This window comes from Aethalodelphis obliquidens, unplaced genomic scaffold (assembly GCF_003676395.1).
Source record: "Aethalodelphis obliquidens isolate GAN/ISIS:26980383/991018 unplaced genomic scaffold, ASM367639v1 scaffold61, whole genome shotgun sequence".
NCBI classification, from domain to species: Eukaryota; Metazoa; Chordata; class Mammalia; order Artiodactyla; family Delphinidae; genus Aethalodelphis; species Aethalodelphis obliquidens.
In genome coordinates this window covers 5003258-5026364 of record NW_020838005.1, presented here as the reverse complement: position 1 = coordinate 5026364, position 23107 = coordinate 5003258, and the positions used below count along the sequence as shown (strand labels likewise).

General features: G+C 45.2%; 1 protein-coding gene across 6 annotated transcripts in view; it reads right to left on the bottom strand.

The window, feature by feature from the left end:
- EXTL3 (exostosin like glycosyltransferase 3) overlaps window positions 1–23107 on the bottom strand; it is a 120157-nt gene that overhangs the window by 60292 nt on the left and 36758 nt on the right. Inside the window, exon 1 of one of the 6 annotated variants that reach the window (XM_027088073.1) lies at window positions 2157–2337. The exons of 2 other annotated variants lie outside the window; for them this stretch is intronic. The gene's annotated coding sequence lies outside the window, so the exon portion shown is untranslated. Of the gene's footprint in view, window positions 1–1930; window positions 2046–2092; window positions 2338–23107 lie in introns of those variants that run through there. 3 more of the 6 variants (XM_027088078.1, XM_027088074.1, XM_027088075.1) reach the window with 3 other exon arrangements.

The following is a 23107-nucleotide window of genomic DNA, read 5'->3' as shown; positions in this document are numbered from 1 at the left end:
TGAGCTAAACTTAATATCCAGCAGAAACTAGTGCACAGTTTTACGACTTTATGAAAGGTTCATATTCCTTGCCTCACTCTGAAGTAATTATATGCAAAGACATTCAAGCCTCTACCAACAGCAGATCAGGAGGGATCTTCATTTTTCTCCTAATACCTCAACCTCCTTCTGCTTCAGGCAGTATCTCCAATCCTCCTCCACCGAACCATCTACCAGTCTTGGCTCAGTTAGGGACGCCCACACACACACAGCCCACCACAGCCAAGGCCTCACTCCTGTACCACCCTTCAGTGAGTTTTCAATCAACAGCTAGCCTAAAGCCCTGAGGGAAAGGGCAGGCCCTTATCTAATCCCCATACATTCTTCTGATGGTGTCAAGCTATCCTTTGAATCTCCCCCCTTCACCCCCTGGAAGTCTACTTCTCAGGCTTAACTTTACCCCTGACTCATTTCTCTCAAACCTGTTTGCTTAAATTCTTTGTATTCACAGGTTAAAACTCTGAGACCTAATCATAAAAAGATTCCAACTACACACGCTAAGCAGGTTTTCTTCGCCTTAGTAAAGTGAGGCGTGGGGACCTGAAGACGCAAGCTCGGCAATCGTTTGTCCAGTAGGTATGCCCCCCCGGAGAGCAGTGGCCATCTCTTCAAGTATTAAATAAACCATGTTTCAAGTATTCTGAAGATACACGATTTGAATCCTCTTCCGGAAAGCACTGAGGCCAGTTTCCCTCATATCAATATTTATGAGTACTAATGACTCCTCACAAGCAGAAGATCAGGAAATTCCCACAGGAAAAGGTATTTTTAACACACCAAGTATGAGTTTAACAACATGGGTCTTCTTTCACCCTGAAATATTTAAAAGTCCCCCTGGTAAAAGTTGGTGAGAACGCTGAGCTCCACTCAAGACTATCAGGACCACCCAGGTTACGATCCCAGGCACTCAGTACAGTTAGAATAACTGAACCAGAGTGCGAGACACTGGCTGAGCAAAACGGGGGTAAAGGCCGTCTTCGTGACTACAATGCACAGATCTTTTAAAAAACGTAAGAAAACATGGGGAGCCCAGCCTTCAAAAATGAAGCTACCTAAATTGGAGAAAGAAAGCAAGGAGAAGAAATATAAAGAGACCTCTTAGATAAACCACATATGGGGAAAAAAACGACATGTGCTCTGCCTCTCCTCCTCCAAAGGAGTGGAACCGAGAGGACTTGATGAAGCCCCTTAGAATTTCTGAAAAGAAAAGAGGAGGGAGGAATCCATCAAATTCAAATCTTTTGAGAGCCACAAAAACTTAAAAAGGTTCTGAACCACTGGCTCAACGTGGAGAAGAGAAACAGCCTCTCTGCAGTCTGGCAGCCCTGCCCGGTCTCCATAGGGTTCCAGATTCGCACTGAACCATGCCGGGTAATCCGAATAACTCGCCTAAGATTTCAGTCGTGTAGACGCGCACTCCGCAGCCCCTCTCCTGCCCAAGCAGCTTTGGGCCCACCGCTTCAGATCCTGGGCCCCAGCGCCCCAGAAGCACAGAACAGCAGCACCTGGACCCTTGGGCAGGAAGTGGCTATTCTGACTGTGGGCTCCTCATAAAAGGAGGTGAGCCTGGTGAAAAGAGCCAGAGGAAGAGCAGCTGCTGGCGGCTGTGTCTGAATGCAGCGGAAAGCAGAACTGGGAGTGTGTGCACGCAGAAAAGGGGAGGGGGGCAGGCCGGGAGGCCCCTTCGTGGACCGAAGATGCTCTGCACAAACAGCTGGACAAACACAGGCGGGGAAAGAAGGGGAGAGGGCTGCACAGCTGAGGCCGAGCCTTTAGAAAAAGGGGTAGAGGTGGGTGCGAGGTAACTGGGACTATAGGAGGCGTCTGGGGGTGGGGTGGTCGCGTTTAGACCCCCCCAAACCCCCGAGGGGGCCCGTTACCCGTTACCCACCCCCCTCGCTGGTGGCTAAGGCTCTGGAAGTCCTCTCCCGAGACGTCTGAGAAGGCCTACTCCGAGGCTGCACGCCCCCGCCGCACCGGGCAGCAGCCTTTCGCCGGCTCCCGCGGCCCCAAAGCGGCCGGCCCCAGACGCGGCCGGCCCCGGGATCCCTACCACGAGCCCCTTCCGGGCTGCCGCCCCGGCTGCTCCGGGCTCCCGCCGCCGCCAGGAGTCCTACCGGCTTCCAGTTCAGGGACGAGCCGCCACCGCCGCCTGCGCGAGACTCGGGCTCCGAACAGCCGCTCTCGCCGCCTGCAGCCCGCCTTCCAGGCCGCGCCGGATCCTCAGCTCCCCCTGCAGGCTGTCAGCCATTTCCGACCAGCGCCGGCGGAACTTGCCGAAGTGCGCCGCGCCGGAAATGGCCGAACCCGGGCGCTCGTGAGCTGGGGGTGGGGGTGGGGGCGGGGGCGCGAGGGGAGCGTGGGGGGCGGGGAGTTGGCGGTGGGCGGGGGCAAAGGGGCGGGGCGGGGCGTCAGCAACTTTGCCGACCGCGCCCGAAGGGCCGCCAAGGCCTTGGGCACCGCGAGCTGCCGCGCCGGGGATTGTGGGAGACGCCCGCGTGGAAGAAGCCCGTGCCCGCTCTCTGGGCCCTCAGACCCGCGTCCTACCAATGCTCCCAACCCTTTCCGAAAAACCTCTCCGGGGCTTGCGAAGAGAATGCTCCCGCCGGTTCTGGATCGCGTTCTGACTCCAGAACCTCAGCCGCTTGGAGCGGCCCGGTGAACTTTAGGTCTAAAAATAAAGCCATCCCCACAGAAAAGGCCTTCCTCAGTGAGCTTACCGGTCTCTGGCAATGGTCTGGAGTTGTGAAACACTGATTATTTAACAACAAAGAAAAGGCCGGACGGCGTGATGCCTAGGAAAAAAAAATCCCGGGGGTTTGCAAAAACAATGCTTTAGTCCAGTCGTGTTGGCATGATCAACCAAAACTGGGAGGAAAAGGCGATGCAGTTTGAAATACTTAAGAGCCAACCCCTGTGAGAGGAAAAGCGCACATATTCCTACTGCCCTAAGAGACGCGTCGCTGTCAACTTCAAACTTGCAAAGTCAGGACAAAACTTTTTGTTTAACTGAAATGATGGGAGTGGGTTGAGGAACTCCACCAATCCTGGAAGACACACCTGATTATTAATGTTCACTCAGGAATGCGTTTAAGCCATTATCCGTAAATGCAATATGATGTAAGATCAAATTTGTTTCAACTTTCTTTAAACATGCTTTTAATTTCCAAAGGGCGGGGCTTCTACTCCAGGGTTTTCCAACCAGGGAACCCGACACACACCAGGATACGAAGAAGCTGGGGAGGCAAGGCAGGGGAGAGCTGGGATCCCCGTACTTGGGTGGTCTGTACGTTAGACAAACTGCACGCCCTGAGACCCTTCCACAGCTGCCCTGTCTCATCCACACACCTTTCCTGGTGGAGCCCAGAGGCTGACATGGGACAGTTTGGGCTAAGGTTTCCATTTGCAAAACAAAACTTTTAAAAACCTAGCAACCTGTTCTCCAGAGAACACTCTACATCTCCCCAAACCCATCCACCCCTCCTTTTTCTGATCCCCCTTTTCTTCTCTCTTTCCTGACATCTTCTTACTCTTCCCTCTCACCACACTCTTACCTCTCCTTTTCCCTTTATTACTAAGGACAAACTTAAACCTTCAAAGTCGTACCACTGTCATATATGTACAAAAACAACCCCTTTCTGGGCTTCCCTGCTGGTGCAGTAGTTAGGAATTTGCCTGCCAATGCAGGGGACACGGGTTCGAGCCCTGGTCCAGGAAGATCCCACATGCTGCTGAGCAACTAAGCCCGTGTGCCACAAGTACTGAGCCTGCGCTCCAAAGCCCATGAGCCACAACTACTGAGCCCATGTGCCACAACTACTGAAGCCCGTGCTCCTAGAACCTGTGCTCCACGGCAGAAGCCTGCACACCACAAGGAAGAGCAGCCCCCGCACACAACTAGAGAAAGCCCGTGTGCAGCAACGAAGACCCAACGCAGACAAAAATAAAGTAAATAAAATAAATTTATCACACACAAAAAAATTCCTTTCTAACTTTTACCAATTTTGTTGAGAAAAGTTGGAGGCAGGGAAGCAAAAATCAAAATGCTTTAAAAATCAAAAGAAATGAAATGAAATGAAAATGGGGAAAACTGTTCTGTTGCCCAAATATCAAGAATAGCCTGGGCTTCCCTGGTGGCGCAGTGGTTGAGAGTCCGCCTGCCAACGCAGGGGACACAGGTTTGTGCCCCGGTCCCCCGGTCCGGGAAGATCCCACGTGCCGCGGAGCGGCTGGGCCCGTGAGCCATGGCCACTGAGCCTGCGCGTCTGGAGCCTGTGCTCCGCAATGGGAAAGGCCACAACAGTGAGGCCCGCGTACCGCAAAAAAAAAAAAAAAAAGAATAGCCTAAAGTTGTTCTGTTTTTTTTTTTTTCCACACTTCATCTTCTTGGCTCTCCTCCAGAGGTCTGTGGCAGCAGGCAGAAGTCTGGCAGTGTGGGAGGAGACGCAGCAGAAGCCCAGAAGCCAGGGATGGTTCATCACCAAGCACTGGTTCATCTCCACATGGACAAAAGAGGGCCTGCAGATAGCTGCTTCCTGGCGGACTCATCCTAAATATCTTCTTCTACATCTGAGTGACTTAACATTGCTGCCCCTAACGCCAACTTATTTGATTCCAACAATAGTTCAAGATTTAGGGTGAAAAAGGATACCCAACCAAAATTTGGTCAAACCTTGACATCCCTAGAGCCCTGGGTGCTGCTGAGCACCTGCCTCCTTTGGATCTTGTGAGCCTCTTTTCTCCCACAGTTCATCTCTCTAGCTATGATGTGGGCCACTTTCTTTTCCTCTCCGCGTTCTCTTCCTAGTATCATCTAAACCTCGAAGCAGATCCCTCACTGCATCGCCCCAGTCCCTATTTTCCAGCTGCACTGGAGACATCACCATCATCATCCTATGAATACCTATTTTATGAATCCTAAGCTAAACCCTTCGTTGGCATTGTCTCAGTTAAATCCTTGCAGGGTGATATCAGCTTACTGATAGGGAACTGACATGTCAAGAGGCTAAATAAGGTGCCCAAGGTCACAGAGTGAAGTGCAAAGTACAGATGGAACTCCAAGTCTCCCCAACTTCAAAGTCAATATTCTTGACCAGAACAATCTGGTTGTCTTACCAGGACCTTAAGCTTAATATATCCCACACTGAACTCATCTTTATCCCTTCCCCCTATGCTCTCCTCAAATGCCCTTATTTATAATAGTGTGACCATTATCTTTCCTAACATAGAAACTCAAAACCTGGCATCATTTTTTTTTTGGCTACGTCATGCAGCTTGCAGCATCTTAGTTCCCTCAGCAGTGAAAACACCGAGTCCTAACCACTGGACCAACAGGGAATTCCCCTGGTGTCATCTTTGACATCTCTCTTTACCTGCACGTTAAATCAATTTTCAAGACTTAAAGCCTTGACGTGTAGGATCTCTACAATCTGTCCTCTGCAGTCTCACACCTAGTTCCTGGCTTCAAGTCCTCTCCTGGGCTGTTGCCTTACTATTTTAAGTTCTGGCTCAGGAAATACAATCACATTCACAGGGGCTCTCCTCAAGAAAGCAAGCCAAGACAACAGGACATACAATGAAGCTCATCTTCGCTGATATAAGACCTCTCAATATTATGACCTTTTACAACATATTGTAGGCTTCTAATAGCAGGAGCCTATGGGTCTTCTCTCTAAAGCATGGTCATAGGGACTCAGCAGTGCCCAGTCTCTTTTATTTTTGGTTCCAAATTTTAAATTCCCAGAAAAGAGATATGACTGGCCTGGCTTGGGTCCCTTTTCCACCCCTCGATCCATCAGCCTTGGTTGAGCAGCAGGTGAACCTTGTCTAAATATAGCAGTTGGAGCCTCTCCTATAAATAGGGCTTGTTGGGCTTCCCTGGTGGCACAGTGGTTGAGAGTCCGCCTGCCGATGCAGGGGACACGGGTTCGTGCCCCGGTCCAGGAGGATCCCACGTGCCACAGAGTGGCTGGGCCCGTGAGCCATGGTCGCTGGGCCTGCGCGTCCGGAGCCTGTGCTCCGCAACGGGAGAGGCCACAGCAGTGAGAGGCCCGCGTACCGCAAAAAAAAAAAACAAAAACAGGGCTTCTTCCCAGAAAAGGAGGCATACACCATTCATTCATTTGTTCATTCATTCATTCATTCATTCATTCCATCAATAAGTAGCTGAGCACCTACCAAAATATATGCAAGGTTCTTTCATATATGCAAAATGTCTAGAACATGACCCTGCCCTCATGCCATGAAAGTCACAACATAAAAAGAAATCAGACTTCCCTGGTGGTGCAGTGGTTAAGAATCCGCCTGCCAATGCAGGGGACATGGGTTCAAGCCCTGGTCTGGGAAGATCCCACATGCCCTGGAGCAACTAAGCCCGTGCACCTCAACTACTGAGCCTGCACTCTAGAGCCCACAAGCCACAACTACTGAGCCCACGTACCACAACTACTGAAGCCCGCGTGCCTAGAGCCCATGCTCCACAACAAAGAGAAGCCACCGCATCGAGAAGCCCACGCCCTGCAACGAAGAGTAAACTAGACCCCGCTCGCCGCAACTAGAGAAAGCTCGCGCACAGCAACGAAGACCCAACACAGCCAAAAATAAACTAATTATTTTTTTAAAAAAATAAGAAATCACTAGATAAAATCATAACAATATTCACCCTTAAGAGACCATCAATACAATTATATGTAATGGAAGATAATTCACCACACCGTATATAAGCCTCTGGTGGTAACAGTAATCAGTACTAACACGTACATGTTCAACAAAACCAGTCCATGGCAGCACCACTAGAAACAGACAGAAACAGAATAAAAACTACCCAAATGTCCATCAGCGGTAGACTAGATAAAGTATAGTGTATTCACACAGTGGAATACTTTACAGCAATGAGAATGAATGCTTTGCAAATATACACAACAAAATGGATGAATGTCTCAATGTTTAGCAAAAGAAGACAGACATGAAAAAGTATATAGGGTATGATTCCACTCATAGAAAATATGAAAACAGGCAAAACTAATCTACTCTTAGGAAGTAGTTACTGGAGGGGAACAAAAGGGGCTGCGTGGGCACTGGTCCTGCTGTTTCTTGAGCTGGGTGCAGTTACACAGGTGCGTTCAGTTTGTCCCAATCCATCAGGCTGTACACTTTTCATATGTGTCCTTTTCTATATGTATGGTATCCTTCAATTTAAAAAGTTTTTAAAATTAAGTAATTAATGGTTAAGGCAAGGAGCCTTTAATCACCCTTGAACACTGTTGCTATGTTTATCCTAGAGATGCCAATTACTGCTGGCCCCGTCCGCCACCTTCTTAGAGACCCTAAACCCATCAGCCTTTGGAAAGAGCCACCACTCCTACTGCACGGCCTCCTCCCCTCCAGCCCCAGCTGACTGGACTTGCTCTCACCTGGACACTTGGGAGCCGGACACTTTGAAGCTGAGTCAGGTGATAGAGAGTGCTTCATCTAAGAAATTGCACAGATTTGAGGCAAAGAATTTCTGGACATATGCACTGCGATAAGCAAAGAAAGTTGATCTGCAGAAAAGAGAGCCAATACACAGAAGGAAGCAAACAAACCTGTGGGAGATGGAGGGACACGCCCCAGAGGCTGCTTACTCTCCAGCTCTGGTACGCATGCGCCCCACCTGCCACTGGGTATCCATCAGATTGCTCACGTAACCATACTAGCACAAAAAAGAAAACCTTACTTATTTAAATTAGTGTGAATAGGTTTGTTTGTGGCACGTATTACCTCATTTAGTCCCTATGACAACCCTACACAGTAAGTACCAGGACGATTCCCATTTCTTGGAGGAGAAGACGGAAGCCCAGAGAGGACAAGTAACTTGTGCAAATCACACACCCGGTAGGTGATGGTGCCAGGATTTGGACCCAAGTAGTCTGATCCCGGAGCCTGAAATCTTAACAACTTGACTACACTGCAGTGCGAGGGAAATGCTGAAAATGGCAACGTGAATTGCATGTTGCGTTAATGGATTTAACTAAGGCATCTGATTCTGTTAAATGGAGAAATGATAAAAAAAGATTTAAAAACTGGCTGTCTGAAGAAGTTGGTAAGTACTTCTTTCACAAGGGAATTACAGTTTGAGTTGTAGATGCCAGAGAAACATAAAATGCATATAATGTGACAAATTATACTAAGTAAGACTGTGTTCTTATACCAGGAAATTGTTTATTTAAAAAATTTCAGCAAAACACTCTCTTAGCAGGTCCCCACTGATAACCTATTTTCCCCAAAATGTTAATACCCAGGAGAAGGGAGTTTTCATGCTATGGAAGGAGAAATTGATGATAAAAGTTACTGCAAGTCTCAGGGAGGGAGGTGCCAGTTGTCACTTTCCATGATAATGGCCAGGCCCACAGTCCACTCAGCAGAGCTTCTAGATCAATCACAACCAAGCCATTGGTGACCCCCAGCAACCTTCAAAAGGTATGATTCAGGAATTATCAGTGAGTTTAAGTCAGATAAGAACTTGTTCTCTCCGTAATGCTTTGATTTTAAAAGAAAGTGCTGACAACCGCTACTCAAGATCTTTCTATATATGACTGAGCAATTTTGTGGCTTATATTTAGAACAATGCATGACAATTTCTAGATTAGAGTTCCAAGGTTACTCTTCTCTTTGGTCCATCAATGCCAAAAAAGACAAAAGGTCATCATCTGAGGCTCCACGGATAGCACTCTTTAGCCTGCTAAATGGCTCAGTCTGAAAGTCCTTGCTTTGAAGTTAAAAAGAGGCTGTTTTGTCATCTGGCAAAAGGTGGGACAGTTTGGGTGGTTTGCGGTAATTTGTAGTAAGAACACTGAGTTAACCTGAGGTCCAAAACAAAGCATGTATTACCGTCAAAAAGAGGATTTAACTCGTTTCCTCACTACCTTGCACGTGGCTGTGAAAAATAAGTTTTGCTAATAGGAACCTACTGTAGAGCACAGGGAACTCTAGTCAATACTCTATAATGGCCTATATGGGAAAAGAATCTAACAAAAGAGTGGATATATGTATAGGTATAACTGATTCACTTTGCTGTACATCTGAAACTAACACAACATTGTAAACCAGCTGTACTCCAATAAAAAAATTTTTAAAAAAAAAGAAAAATAAGTTTTGTACTAGTTTCACATCAGGAAGCTTAGCCTGAGGCAAACCTGTTGTCTACACAAGACGTGTAATCTACAATGACCAATTAACATTCTAAAAGTTACTGTCCCTCAAATATAATGTATCTGTCTCTAAGTTCCCTTCTTCCCTCAAAAGCCTTCTCCCCTGTGTGTTTTTATTCTCTGCTCACCATGTCAGCACAGCTTTGCCGAGGCAGTCACACTGGACGATCAGTAGATATCAAAATGCCATCAAAATTTCCTAAGCCTGCTCCTGGAAGTTCCAAATAGTGATGCAAATGTTCCCAAAGGCAAATATAGAGGCACCTAACACTTGCCCTAAATTACGCCAGTGAGTAGTAAAAATGTGCCCAGTTAGGTACAACATGCCACAACATGGCATGAATGACTAGCTGAAGACCTTAATGCAGTGAGAGCTATAACCAGAAAAAAGACAAGTCAGGCCAAGCACTAGATGGCTGAGTTCCAATGTCACATTTGTAGGTAGCTCCACGACTCCAAAATTGTCCTAATACCAAAAGTTACTCATAGATTCAAAAAATCAACTGCTCACTACTTTCACTTAAAAACGCTTCCTGTAGGGCTTCCCTGGTGGCGCAGTGGTTGGGAGTCCCCCTGCCAATGAGGGGACACGGGTTCGTGCCCCGGTCTGGGAGGATCCCACATGCCGCGGAGCGGCTGGGCCCGTGGGCCATCAACGCTGGGCCTGCATGTCTGGAGTCTGTGCTCCTCAACAGGAGAGGCCATGGCAGTGAGAGGCCTGCGTACCGCAAAAAAAAAAAAAAAAAAAAAAATGCTTCCTGTAAACAAGGCATTCCAACTGAAAATTAGCCAAGTGTCTCAGAGGTACTTAAAGAACGTCAATTAACATCTTAGTTAACCAATTTGCCTGGAAAATCAAAATTGAAAGCAATTTCCAAATGTAATCTTGCTCAAAACTTTTAAAATATATAACTTTTTAATAACATATGGGTTTATGTATTCTTTTTAAGTAGTTTCTGCCAACCAGATTTTCAAAAGAAAAATGTGGAGATTTTAAACCAATTCATGAAGGTTTGCAACAAGATTTTATTAAAGAGAAATACTATTTTCCCAAATATTCCTAAATATGAATTCTCAACCTAAATAGTGAGAGCATGTTGCTAGTGGTCCCAGTCAATCCCAGAACAAAATAATCGTTGACCCCTTCCTCAACCCAAGCCTTCAGAAGCCTTTCAAAGACTATGCCACAGGTCAAAAATGGAACCGAATGAAAGTGTGACCACATTTCTACAAATACATCAATTCTGTGGTCCAAAACGAACAACCCAAAGCTCAACTCTAATGGATAACTCTAATGTCGGATTATTTCACCCTCTTGTTACAAAGGGACACACATCATTACGTTGTGTAGGTTATGATGAAAAGCATAACTGTAAGGTTAAGAGGCGATTATTTAGTAAAAGGATGGCTGATGTAAATAATCCAAAAACATTTTAACCATATATGAAAAATGCTAAGTATGAAAATCCTTTAAAAGTTCAAATACTACCTGCATTTGTATTATTTTTATGTACATTTAACTGTTTCAATGATGCTCAATATTTCCTTATATTTCATATTTAATTAGCTTAAACAATAAGCATGTAAATGTTAGTAGGCACATAAATTAATAGCAAAACAATCACAAAAACTGATAAATTAAATATTTGCCAACTCTATGGCTTCCTTCCAGCTCCTGAGCCCAATTTTGTAAAATCGCTATCTTTATGTATCAACCATTTCCATTTCTCCCTTTTTCACTTACTTTGAATGGACTATTATGTGTTTCTACATGATTCTCATAGTCATCTCTAAAGACATTCCATGTCTGTCTCAGTGGTTCCTGAATGACAGTTTTTTGTTTGTTTGTTTGTTTGTTTTGCGGCACGCGGGTCTCTCACTGCTGTGGCCTCTCTCGTTGCGGAGCACAGGCTCCGGACGCGCAGGCCCAGCGGCCATGGCTCACGGGCCCAGCCGCTCCGCGGCATGTGGGATCTTCCCGGACCGGGGCACGAACCCGCGTCCCCTGCATCGGCAGGCGGACTCTCAACCACTGCGCCACCAGGGAAGCCCCTGAATGACAGTTTTTAGATCAAGATCAAATGAAGTTTTCATCAGTCTACAGTTAAACGAGAAAAGCCAAGGCAAGTTAGTGAGTTTTTAATAAAGCTAAATTTATTCAATTGAAAAGATTGTCCTTTGAGATTATGTCCTTTCCCTTTTCTTGTGCTAACATGTGTTTTTATGAAATGATGATAATGGTAAATGGCAGTTTTTTCTTTATCTTCCTTATATGACGAAATACTGAAACATACCTATTTTGTTCCCTACCACTATCAGTTATTTTTTATTTTACTAGTCCGTTAAATCCAAAAGTCAACTAACTACCAGTCTGTCTAAATATCTCCCTTCGTGGCATTTTAAAGTATAAGCCCACACAGACACAATCAAAAAAAATGTTTGTGGGGGCTTCCCTGGTGGCGCAGTGGTTGGGAGTCCGCCTGCCGATGCAGGGGACACGGGTTCATGCCCTGGTCCGGGAAGATCCCACGTGCCACGGAGCAGCTGGGCCCGTAAGCCATGGCCGCTGAGCCTGCGCGTCCGGAGCCTGTGCTCCACAACGGGAGAGGCCACAACAGTGAGAGGCCCCTGTACCAAAAAAAAAAAAAAAAAGTTTGTGGAAAGACTCCTGTGTTGGCAGACCTCCAAAACGTCCCCAATGATCCCTGCCCCTGGTATTCACACCCTTGTGGTCCCCTCCCACTCTATACCAGGGATGGTGTGTGTGACCAAGAGAACACAGGAAAAGTGATGACGTGTCGCTCCTGAGATTAAGTTATACAAGGCTTTTCAGCTTTCACCATGGTTTGTCTCTTTCTTCCATCCCTCACTCTGGAAGAAGCCAGCTGCCATGTCATGAGCAACACTACAGAGAGGTCCTTGTGATAGGGAACTGAGGCTTCCTGCGCAAAGCCAGGTGAGTAAAACTGGGAGCAGACCACCCCAGCTCCAGCCAAACCTCTGGATGACTGCAGCCTAATGAAAGACCCTGAGCCAGAACGGCCCAGCTAAGCTGCTGCTGAATTCCTGACCTACAGACATTGAGATATAATAAATAGTTGTGTTTTAAATGACAAAGTGTGAGGTAATGTGTTATGGAACAATAAATAACTAATGCAACTCCTTTATCCTTCTTCAGCTACAAGATGAACAGCTCTCTAGCCCCAACACAGTGCCAAAACTGCTTAACATGTATTCATGCCTACATTGGGAGAGAGGATTAGTGAGGTCTTGTGATCTCCATTACTCTGGCTTTAGTTTGCTTACATCGACTTTTTCCTTCTCCGTTGCTTTTTCTACTTTTCTCATATTGACCTAAGTACTCAGTAAACTGAAGAATCCATCTCTAGCAAGGGAATCAATTCTACAAGTCTGTAGGCTTAGTTAAAGGAATCATCCTATGTAAATATGGTATTTTATAATATTTTAGAAATCTGGTAAATTTCTATTGACAGAATCCCTCACCTTGGCTGTCAGATCTTCACAAGCCCATCGTTATCGCAACAGATGAGCATGTCTCATTCACAGAGAAAGCAGAAACAACAGACATAATCTCTTTTAAATTCCGTCTTCCCACTTTTAAACCTATCTATAAATATTGGGGTGAAAAATTATTATTTTAGCAGCTGATGTCAGAGCTCCTCTTAGGGATAGAAAATGCCTTATTGAGGAAACTACCTTGATATGAATGAAGTTTTTTTGTTGTTGTTTGTTTTGCAGTACGCGGGCCTCTCACTGTTGTGGCCTCTCCCGTTGCGGAGCAACAGGCTCCAGACGCGCAGGCTCAGCGGCATGTGGGATCTTCTCGGACCGGGGCACGAACCCGTGTCCCCTGCATCGGCAGGCGGACTCTCAACCACTGCGCCACCAGGGAAGCCCAATGCTTGAAGTATGAAAGAAGAAAGCTAGACTTACAATAAAACTGAAGAAAAGAGAGAGCTAAACAGAGCTTTACATTAAAAAAAAGAAAGAAAAAAAAAAGACCAAGGAGATGAGGACTGAAAGAGAGCAAAAAGGAGAGGAAATGGGAGGGGGATAAGGAGAAATGGGGCTCAAACAACAACGTGGGAGGTAAAAGCTTGGGGAGAGAGCTCCAGGGACAGCAGAGCTGAAAGTAGGTTTAAAATAGAAATATCTATTATTGGACTTTACATTGTTTGTGTTGCTAAGGACATAAAATCCCCTAAGCCTTCAGTAATATCTGACACATGCACAAATGCCTTAGGTGAGTGATTTGGAGGGAAATCCAGGAAAAAAAGATCGGGGGCGGGTCTGAGTTCTACAACTGGGTCAGCGTGGAACCAAGGAATAAGAACAAGGGAACTGAGTTACAAGTGACATGAAGAATTTAGTGGAAGCAGAAATGCAAAAGCCAAAGGAACCATAAAATCAGCTCCCAGGAATTAACAGAAATCTTGGAGCAGGCATTGAAGGCCCCAATGGATGTGGGATGGGGACAAGCTAACTTCAACACTTAAATCTCAAAAGAGAATGCTACTTTAGCTGACATCTGGGTACATATTCACGGATTCTCCTCTCATCTGTTCTGGCTTTTGACAAAGAAGCCCCAAAGTGGCACTACTTTTTTTTTTTTTTTTTTTTTCGGTACGCGGGCCTCTCACTGTTGTGGCCTCTCCCGTTGCGGAGCACAGGCTCCGGACGCGCAGGCTCAGCGGCCATGGCTCACGGGCCCAGCCGCTCCGCGGCATGTGGGATCTTCCCGGACCGGGGCACGAACCCATGCCCCCTGCATCGGCAGGCAGACTCTCAACCACTGCGCCACCAGGGAAGCCCTCTACTTTTAACCTAGACCTTTCTTCTAAGCTCTTAAGCCAAACTGCCCACTAGACATCTTGTCCTAGGTATTGCACAAACCCAGCCTTCCAAACCAAAGTCATAGAGACTATTAACAAAATGACCATTTTCTCTGTCTTCGCCAATTCTTTTTCTTCCTAGTAACCATTTTCATCATTTTTTTTTTTTTTTTGGCTGTGCTGCAGAGCTCATGGGGTCTTACTTCCTCAATGAGGGATGGAACCCGTGCCCCCTGCAGTGGAAATATGGAGTCCTAACCACTGGACCGCCAGGGAATTCCCCCATTTTCATCATTAATATCAACTGTTATCCTCCTGTCTCCCTTGTCCACTGTGTCCAACTGGCTATCAGAGTTTGATATCCAGAATCCTATGTCCACCTCTCAGTCCTGCTCCATCCCTCATGACCCCAGGCCTTTAGAGCCACATGGGCCTGGGTTCAAATATTAACTATGCCATAAACTTACCAAGACTATTCTTGGCCAAGTTCCTTAACCTCTCTGACCTCAGGTTTTTGTGATAATTAAATGCAAAATGGCCAGCACACAGCTGGAATTCAACAAAGATTCTCCTGCATCCCCTTCCTTCAGGTCTTCTTCATCACCTGGTCTAATGCAACGTCCACCTCGTTGGTCTCTTCTGCCCTTTCTCCTCCAAGATGCCCTACAGTTAAATTCTCTAGAAAATAATATGATGCTATCATCTCTTTGCTTTAATATCTTCAACGTTTCTTTTTTCATATGGAACAAAGTCCAACTGCCTTCCTGTCCCTTCTCCCCCATCCTGGTTACTCTAAAATATTGAGTCTTCACCAGCTACATCATATACATATTGGCTTACATCTCCACACATGTTGATCCCTCTGGTTGTAATTCCCTTCTCACACCAAGTTGTTCTGTCCAACTCGCAAGCTTCTTCATCCCCTCAAGAACTTTTTCAAAAGCTGTCACTTAACACGACAACGAAAACTCGGGCAACAAAAGCAAAAATAAACAAGCTAAAAAGCTTCTACATAGCAAAGGAATCAATAAGTTGAAAAGCCAACCTACAGATTAGGAGAAAATATTTTCAAACCACATATCTGATAAGGGTTAATATAAAAGATATATAAAGAACTCCTAAAACTCAGTGGCAAAAAACAAACTACCCAAATAAAAAATGGGAAAAAACCTAAACAGACATTTTTCCAAAGACGACATACAAACAGTCAACAAGTACAAGAAAGGTGCTCAACATCACTAATCATCAGGGAAATGCATATCAAAACCACGAGATGTCCCCTCACACGTGTTAGGATGGCTACCATCAAAAGACAAGCAATAACAAAATTGCCAAAGATGTTGCCAATAACAAAAGACAAGCAATAACAAAATGTTGCCAAAGGGAACCTTTGTGCGCCGCTGGCGAGAATGTAAATTCATCCAGCCGTATGGAAAGCAATATGGAGGTTCTTCAAAACACTAAAAACAGAACTATCCTATTCTGGGTATACACCCAAAGGAAGTGAAATTAGTACCTCAAAGAGATACCTGCACTCCCATGTTCACTGCAGCATTATTCACAATAGCCAAGATATGGAAACAACCTAATTGTCCATTGATGGATACACACAATGGAATATTTTTCAGCCTTTAAGAAGATGAAACTCCTGCCATTTGTGACAACATGGATGAACCCAGAGGACATTATGTGAAATGAAATGATCTAGATGTGGGAAGATAAAAACTGCATGATCTCACTTAGATGTGAAATCTAAAGACGTCGAATACATACAAGCAGAGAGTAAAATGGTGGTTTCCAGAGGTGTGGAGGTGGGGCAAACAAGGAGATGTTGGCCAAAGGGTACAAAGTTGCCATCATGTAGGATGAAGAAGTCTAGAGATCCAGTGTACAGCAGGATGACTGTAGTCAGTAATACTGTATTGAATACTGGAAATTTGCTAAGAGGTTAGAGTTCACCACAATACAAGGTTAACTATTCTGGGGCAAGGAAACGGTACGTTAATTAGCTTGACTATCATAACCGTTTCAGTATGTACATGCATACAAAAGCATGTGGTACCCCTTAAATATACACAATTTTAATTTAAATTTTAAAAAATTTAAAAGCTGTCACTTAAAGGGTGACACCTATCTTAACTGGTTCAGATTTTTTTTAAAAAAACTACTGTCTATGCCTACATACACATACAAACACACATAAAGGGAAAAGAGAAAATGATAAAACAAGTGCAGATGTGATAAAATGTTAAAACTTGGTGAACCTGGAGAAGAATCATTTGGAACTTAAAAAAAGGTGCAAAGCTATATAATTCTGACTTTTATGTAAGTTTGAAATTATTTCAAAAGAAAAACAAAGCATGATGCAATCTAATCATGAGGTAACAATCAAACAAACCCATGCTGAGGAACGTTTTACCAGACAACTGACCTATAATCTAAAAATGTCAGTATCGGGCTTCCCTGGTGGCACAGTGGTTGGGAGTCCACCTGCCGATGCAGGGGACGCGGGTTCGTGCCCCGGTCCGGGAGGATCCCGCATGTCACGGAGCGGCTGGGCCCGTGGGCCGTGGCCGCTGGGCCTGCACGTCCGGAGCCTGTGCTCCGTGACGGGAGAGGCCACGGCAGTGAGAGGCCCACGTACGGCACACACACAAAAAAATGTCAGTATCATGAAAAAAAGAAAGGAAGGAAGGAGGGGAAGGCTGAGGAAATGTTCTAGATTAAAGGAGACTAAACAAATATGACAAGTAAACATAACATGTAACCCTGAGTTGGATGTTAGATTGAAAAAATTTGCTATAAAATACATTATTGGAACAAGTGGTGAAATTAGAAAATGGACTCTTTACTATATAATAGCATTATAGCAATATTAAACTTCCCGAATCTGAAAACTGCACTGTGGTTACCTAAGAGAAGGTCCTTGTTCTTAAGAGATACATCCTGAGGTATTTAGGGGCAAAGGATGATGATGTCTGTAACTTTAAAATGTTTCAGCAAAATTAATAGTAACAATAATAGTGTGTGTGTGTGCACGCATGTGTGTGTGTGTAACTAGAGAAGACCAAATACAGCAAAACGTTAACAACTGGTGAATCCGAGTTAATGTTTACCATTCTTGCAACTTCTCTGTACATTTGAAATTTTTTCAAAATAAAAAGTTTTTTAAAAAGCTATCAGTTAAGTGAAACCTTTTCCCACTCTCTCAGATAGAATTAATGCCTCCTCTAAGCCGCTGTGGTTTTATTTTTACCCTAAAATGCTCACATTGGGTTGTAATTATTTGTTTAAGCATTTGTCTTATTCTATTAGATTGAGAGCTTCTTGAGGCAGGAACTTAAATTGCCTTTTGGAATTTAATCATGGGAGGAGTATTCTAATTCAAGGCAATTTTATGTTGCTGTCACGGTATTACTGGAGTACTCTGATGCTACAGTTTGGGCTCACAGCGAAACATGGCTGGACATTCTTGAGATGAGAACTAGAACAGAAAATGAACCTTTGGTTCAGAGCAAAGCACAGTGCTGGAGTTAATCTGATCAATGTACCTGTTCTGTCCCTGTATGGACCCTTCTGCAGGCACAGCTGGGAAGCCCACCACTGGTTCCCAGACGGTCACACAAAGCCACTACAGGAGGAAAAGGTCTTATGAAAGCTGGAGCTGACTGCCCTTGATGCCTGGAATACAACCCCCGGCATTTCTGTCTTATCGCTCCTGACACACGTATCACAGGAGGGCAGCCCCATCCTCAGTGGGCCAGAGGTCTGATTATAAAACTCATGAGTTAAGAGATCAAATGGTTGGAAAATGAAGGATAAACCATGCTATTCCCATCTCCCCAGTTTGCTTTGGTCAAGAACATAGAAACTTCCTGTCTACAGTATTGAGGAGACACCTTCTATTCTTTGCCCACTTCCCTTATTTATTCCTCCTCCAGGAAGAAAAAATTACTTCTGTGATTGATAAGACTAGGTACAGGGTCATTATACACTCACTGCCCGTGCTCCTGCTGAGTTTCTCTCTCAGAACTGTCTATCCCACAGGCCATATACTTTCTTCTCCGTTCATGCAGTAGCGGTAAAGCAGTTTCCTGTGACTTAGCCTATGTCTAGGGGGGAAGTTCAGTTCACGCAGGAAGAAATGAGATTCCTGTTTTGTCCTTGGGTCCCAGCTACATCCTCCAGACCAGCTTAAGCAGCAAAGAAGGTGGTATTTGAATCCCAGTCTGTTTCCTCTGTCATCTGGTTCAGGACTCAGAAAAGAAAAGGACATGAAGGCCCTCTCAGAATCCCAACAGAAGATCAAATTCTTCTAATCTTTGGATCTCAGTGCCTCTCGTGGTGCTTGTTCTATGACGAACCTTCAATAAATTTTTGTTGTCTTAAACTCAAACAGTGTGACACACATGGGCCCATAGCTGCTCACAGCTATAATCGGGGTGGTGGTTGTTTTTTTAAAATTGTACAAAGTGATTTTTGAAGCTTTTCTAGATTGGCTGCAGGCTCTGAGGCTACAAGGAAGCAGGCTTTGGTTAGCAGAGGGGAGAGAGCTGTGTCTTTATGCTTTGCTAGGGTTGCGATACCAGAGACTGACATCCCAGGGGAGCTGTCAAACAGCTTGACAGTTCTAGCAAGAAGGCGGTAGAAACACAATTTTAGCAATAATAATCCAACAGCTTTTGAAATGTTCCTTTACCCTTGAAACGCCTTGTGTTGCTGAAAGTCTATTCACTACTATCATTCATCTGTAGCAAGTCATCTCTTTATGGCTCTGTACACGGAAGTGACAGCACTGAGAGAATACTGGCAGAGAGACAAAGGCTCCTAGGCACAGTGGGAGAGTCAGAAAGGTGACAGTAAACAGCAGCTGGAAGAGGTGGGAGATTAAAAAAAAAAAAATAGAAAAGGGGGAAGCTACAAGAAAATCATCTTACTCAAGGGGGCTTTGGTTTTTAAAGGGGACACCATGGCCCATAGACATTTTTACTGGGACCATCATGGCTGGTGCTTCCATCTTCTTTGGACCCTTCCTCTTTTCTCATCCGCGAATTTCCTTCCTTAATCATCCCCTTGCTCTCCAGGATGTCCAACCTCTCCCTGTCTCTGCCACATCCTTCACCTCAACCTACAAACATGCCCAAGGTCCTTACATCCCCAGACACCTCAAAACCTACCCTGCAGCCATCGCCCCCCTTGCCTTCTCATCCCAGCCTGTTCCACTGCCACCCAAAGCATGGCCTGCAGACCAGCGGTATCAGCCCCGGATGGGAGCACGTCGGAAATGCAATTCTCAGACCCACCCCTGACCTACTGAATCAAAACCTCTGTGCGTGAGGGGGTCCAAGGTCTGTGCTGTGACACGCGCCGCGGGTGATTCTGAGGCACACCCGAGAAGCACCATCTTGGATTGCCTGCCTCTGTCGCTTTCATGTTTGACTCCCCAAGGCTCTGGCTTGGCCTCTTTTCTCCTTGAGCTTCATCCTTTCCCTAAGTGATCTCAGCCACCCAAAGGTTGACTTGGTTATTTGTCTGTTTAAACACAGGTGTGAGTAAATCTGAGGATCCCCCCCCCCCATCCTTGGCCTCTTCTCTGAGCCCCCAGAATGGCTGGTAGCTTTCTGGAACTTTCTGCCAAAAGGGTGCAAAGTTTTCTAAACTCAGAATGTCTAAAATGAACCCAATATCTGCTCCTACACCCACTTTATATTGATTTTAATTATCTGGGCTGTAGGGCAGCTCTGCCCCCAACATGGTCATTTCGACTCTCCTCTCACCTCCTTCCGGTCAGTTTCATGTACAGACAGTTCTATGTCCACCAGCGCCCCAGTGCGGGCCCTGTCAGCTCTCATCTTTCCTAATCAGTTCATCCTTCAGCAGCCACCTCGTGACCTCCTTGGTTAAATCCCTTTAATGAATCCCCATTGTTCAGATGCTAACTTCTAAGCCCCTTAACTGGCCTCACCTTCTATTTCCCATCCATCTCCCTTCCATAAATTCACAACAGATATTTCAGTAATACCAAATCACCTCCAGTTCTTGGAATGGCCCGTGCAGGCTCACAACTATGTATCCCAGCACATCCTGGCACCTGATTCTGACACCTTCTGCATAACTTCCCACCTCAGCTCGTCTTCCTGGCCAGCTTCTATTCATCCTTCCAAAGCTCACTCAGATGTCGATTCCTCTGTGAAGTCTTCCTTACCCTATGGAGTACTCACTCTTGTCTGTCTCTTTTATAAGACTGCAACATCTTGATGTCCAGGCGCCTGCCGTATGTGCCTCTGTATAGCCAGCACCACGCATAGGCCCCGACCCCTGGGGGGTTTCATAAACTTCCCTCACTCAACAAAAATGTACTGAACACACATTATGTGAGGAACATTGTGGGTACAATAAGCAAGACAAAATATACCTCTGCCCTCCCAGAATTTATCCTCTAATGAGGAAACTAACAAGTAGGCAGATAATCTTAACACTGTACTCAATTCCATGAGAGGGAAAAGTTTAGGGAGTTACATGCGGGAACACCTAATTCAGTTTGGGGGTAATCTTCTGGTGCTTTTGGTAATATATGCAGAGTCTTCGGACTCTGCAAGGAAAAATTGTTACGTGTTTTTTTTTTAAAGAACATCAACAGCAAATTGTTGTTATTACCAATAACAGGCATATTTGTTCCTCCTAAATAATTCTCCCTCCCTCTACTTAATTCTGAAAAGAAAAAAATGTGAAAATAACTCTGTCCCCGGTAGCTGCTACACAGGTAAGCAGGAGGCCCTGGAAGACTTTGCTTTTAAACAGAGCTGAGGAAGCAGTAAGTCCTTTGGCTGCTGAAAGTAACAATAAGGGTGCTTAATCACTGTCTACCTTAAACAAGCTTCTTGAATCTTCAGGAGCTCTGTCAGCCTACAGAGGTAAGAAAATGCTAAAAGGCAGAACCACAATACGAAAGTTACCTGCAGAGGTCTCTTCCCCTCATCCATTTCACATCCTTTGGACCACAGGAAGTAGAACTTGTGTTTCAACCATTCAGCAAACTAGGTTTGCCTGTCCTACACTTTTCAGAGAGAAACATCAGTTCTGATCTTCTTCAATGCACTATGAAAGGACACCGAGGTATGACACATGCCACTTGTGGGTGAGCCTGCCTTCTTCAAACTGATGAAAACACATGAAAGGACATGTGACTAAACTGAGCAAGGCTTATATCCACCATACACTGACAAAAATATCTGCTTAAAGGAAGAATGTGATCTGTACCATTTGGGAGTTCTCTAGGGTTATGATTTGTTGCCTCTCTAGCTTTTTGCTCAATTTCAAGGTATATTCATCACTAGCAAGCAACTTAACTGCAAATATCCTAGGTCAGCCGTTCTCAAACTTAAGTAAGCATCAGAGTCACCCAGAAGGGTTGTTATAATGCAGATTTCTGGGTCCCACCCTTAGAGTTTCTGATTCAGTAGGTTTGGGGTGGGACTGAGATTTTCTAGTTCTAACAAATTCCCAGGGGATGCTGCTGCGGCTGACCCAGGAACCACACTTTGAAAACTGGTAAAGTCAGGAGTATAAGTGCTATACCTGACAATCGTTACCGCCAGGAGAGAATAATCTGATCTGCCTTAAGAAGACCATATGGTGGGACTTCCCTGGTGACCCAGTGCGTAAGACTCCGCACTCCCAATGCAGGGGGCCTGGGTTCAATCCCTGGTCGGGGAACTAGATCCCACGTGCATGCTGCAACTAAGAGTTCGCATGCCACAACTAAAAGATGCCGCAACTAAACGTGCCGCAAAGAAGATCCTGTGTGATCACACATGAGCCTGCCTTCTTAGTCACACATGATTCTGGGTGTCTCTGAGAGGATCTTTTTTTAAAAATATTTATTTATTTATTTATTTGGCTGTGCTGGGTCTTAGTTGCAGCATGCAGGATCTACGTTGTGGCATGTGGGGGTCTTTAGTTGTGGCATGAGGGATCTAATGCCCTGACCAGGGATGGAACCTGGGCCCCCTGCACTGGGAGCATGGAATCTTAGCCACTGGACCACCAGGGAAGTCCCCTGGGCCTTTTTGAAGGAGATTCACATTTAAATCAACAGACTGAGTAAAGCAGATTGACCTCCCTAATGTGGGTGGGCCTCATACAATCAGGTGAAGATCTGAATAGAACAAAAAGGCTGAGTCAGAGGGAACTCTTTCTGCCTATTTATCTGGGACATCAGTCTTTTCCCCACCTTTGGACTCAAACTGAAACACTGGCTCTTTTTGGGTCTCAAACCTGCCAGCTTTTGGGAGAGAACTTAACACCATCAGTTCTCCTGGTTCTCAGGCTTTTGGACTCAGACTGGAATTAAATCATCAGCTCTCCTGGGTCTCTGGCTTGATGACTGAAGATCTTGGGACTTCTCAGCTTCTACAACTGCATGAGCCAATTCCTTATAATAAATATCTTTCCATATATATATATATATATAAACACACACTCAGGCACACACACATACCCTATTGGTTCTGTTTCTCTGGAGACTCCTAATACAGCACTGGACAAAAATCTCTTTCTAACTCACTTCTTTTCTTAATTTATACTTCATTAAAAATCAGCACTATTCCTAGCAACCTCTACCAAGGTCCCTTTAAAGGATGTCTGTAACTTGACATTTTGGTAGAGGTGATTCAGATTCAATGATTCACCGGTGATTTCAGCCTTATTGTGCTGACAGCCCTGGAAGTGATGTCAGGTTTGAGACTTGCTGGAAGGGAAACACATGCTCATTTATTACCCATTGTAATGTTGAATTTTCTCTATTACTAGCAGAGAATAAAGACGTTAGAGGTGATACCAGAAGCAGAAACAGCACCCACAGTCTCTATGATTTGCGAGAATCTTCTTTCATTTCTGTCCTTTGTCTTGAATCTTCTATGTGTCCTCTACAAAAATGACAGGGTTTTCTCCTCTTCGTTGCCCACTAACTTTTGTACAACACACACATGCCTTCTCAAACTTCTGAAAGCTTGTAGATGTACTTTT